The 1,831-nt window shown below is 37.8% G+C and overlaps 1 non-coding gene across 1 annotated transcript; it reads right to left on the bottom strand.

Annotated features, from left to right (window-relative positions):
* Positions 1 to 989: 989 nt before the first annotated feature.
* Positions 990 to 1,119, bottom strand: LOC132237823 (small nucleolar RNA SNORA33). Its single transcript, XR_009453649.1, has one exon. It is a non-coding gene; the product is annotated as a small nucleolar RNA SNORA33 (small nucleolar RNA).
* Positions 1,120 to 1,831: the final 712 nt, after the last annotated feature.

The following is a 1,831-nucleotide window of genomic DNA, read 5'->3' as shown; positions in this document are numbered from 1 at the left end:
CAAATAAATACTAGTGAGGACATTTCCATTGGATTTCATTTTTCTAGAAAATTAAATAGAAAACAGCATTGCAATTTACTTAGGAACAAACTGTTCTGAGAACCGAATTTATAATGAGGCCAAAGACTTAATCACCTTAATTATTATACAAAGGAAACAAATTAGCTTCCAAACAACCTCAAAAAGGAGTCAATCCAATAGAACTTGGACCACTTTAAGAAACGAATTTACCTTTTGGGCACTCTCAGCAAAAGTAAAATCAAGTGTTTCCTTATCCACTAATAGGTGTAAAGTGTTAGCAATGTTTATGACATCTTTGTCTCACGGCTGAGCACGGTCTAAAATCAATAACTCAGATTTTATTCCATCTCTTATCCTTCCAAAGACCTCATTATCACAGGAAGTAGCTCCAAGGTCTCCTTCTAAGAATAATCCTTCTCTCAATCTCCTTTCCAAGTTGCTTATTCTTTCCAAGGTTAGGTTGAGACCTGTGGGCAAACTGGAAGCCAAATAATTTCATGCCACCTTCAAACCATAATTTGTAAATATCTATTCAGCACACAATGTCGGTGGTAGGAAGCTGATGACCTAATGAGAATGCTAAGCCCTTCAGAAGAAGTGACACTGGATATAACATAGCACTTTAACTTACTTGGAAATGTTTCTTTTGTTGCAATTTTTTCATCCCTTCATTTATTAGTGATGAAAAAAAAATGTAACCTACATCACCACAAGTCAAATGCCATACACCTGTTGTATTATGTTTGCCAGGACTTCCATACAAAATACTGCAGACTGGATGACTTAAATGACAGAAATTTATTTTCTCACAGTTCTAATGGCTGGAAGTCCAAGATCAGAATGTTGAAGGTTTGGTTTCTTCTGAGACCTCTCTTCTTGGCTTGCAGACGGCTGCCTTCCCACTATGTGTTCACCTAAGTGGTGTTCTCTGTATCCTAATTTCCTCTTCTTTTTTTTTTTCTTTCTTTTCTTACAGCCATTTTCAGGGACCTTAATGACTTCCATGTCTTTAACGCTTGTAACATGGCTTTACTATTGCCAGCTTTCTCTGAATTTCTGCAGAAACACATTCAGGTCAGCAGACTCACTGGCTGGCTTCCAATCTCCTCTTCTTATAAGGACACCAAGTATATTGGATTAGGGCCCACCCTATGGACCACACTATAATTTAACTAACTCTGTAAGGCCCTATTTCCAAAATTTGGTGACATTCTGAGGTACTGGGTGGGGGGATAGGGCTTCAACATATGAACCTGGGGAAGACATAATTCAGCCCATAACCACTGACTATCCTGGAATGTTAAAAACAGACAGGGAAGAATCTTATTTCAACCCCTGACTTTTGGTTACCAAGTCCTAAAAGTAACAATCTGACATAGCATTTCAGACTTCACTTTTGGATTCCAAATCATTTCCTTCTACACAAGAAATTTGCAGAAACAGAAGGAACAAAAGATTCATTCACTGATTTACTTCTACTTGCTAACAGTGTCCCGAGAAAGGGAAAAAACAGCAAAATAGTCCTTGTTTTTGTAAGTGCTCATTCTCTGCTGAGCTTCCTTTGGGACTTTAGGAAGGTAACCTCTTGGGAGATACACTAAAGGCTTTTAAAAAATGTTTTTTCCATTCATTCCTTGGAAGCAACTTGATGTCATGTGCATCAGTTATGTTTAGGGCTCTAAACAAAAGAAAATCTTACTAAGAGGAATTTAAACAGTAAGCACGTTTATTACCTAGCAAGAAGTCCAGTGGCCAGCAGTTCCAAGTCAGTGAATTCAGCAGCAAAATGAAGATATAACTGGTGGTTTCC

The sequence above is a fragment of the Myotis daubentonii genome, chromosome 6 (assembly GCF_963259705.1).
Source record: "Myotis daubentonii chromosome 6, mMyoDau2.1, whole genome shotgun sequence".
In the NCBI taxonomy this organism is placed as follows: domain Eukaryota; kingdom Metazoa; phylum Chordata; class Mammalia; order Chiroptera; family Vespertilionidae; genus Myotis; species Myotis daubentonii.
Note: the sequence above shows the minus strand (reverse complement) of the source record. Positions and strands in the feature narration are given on the sequence as shown.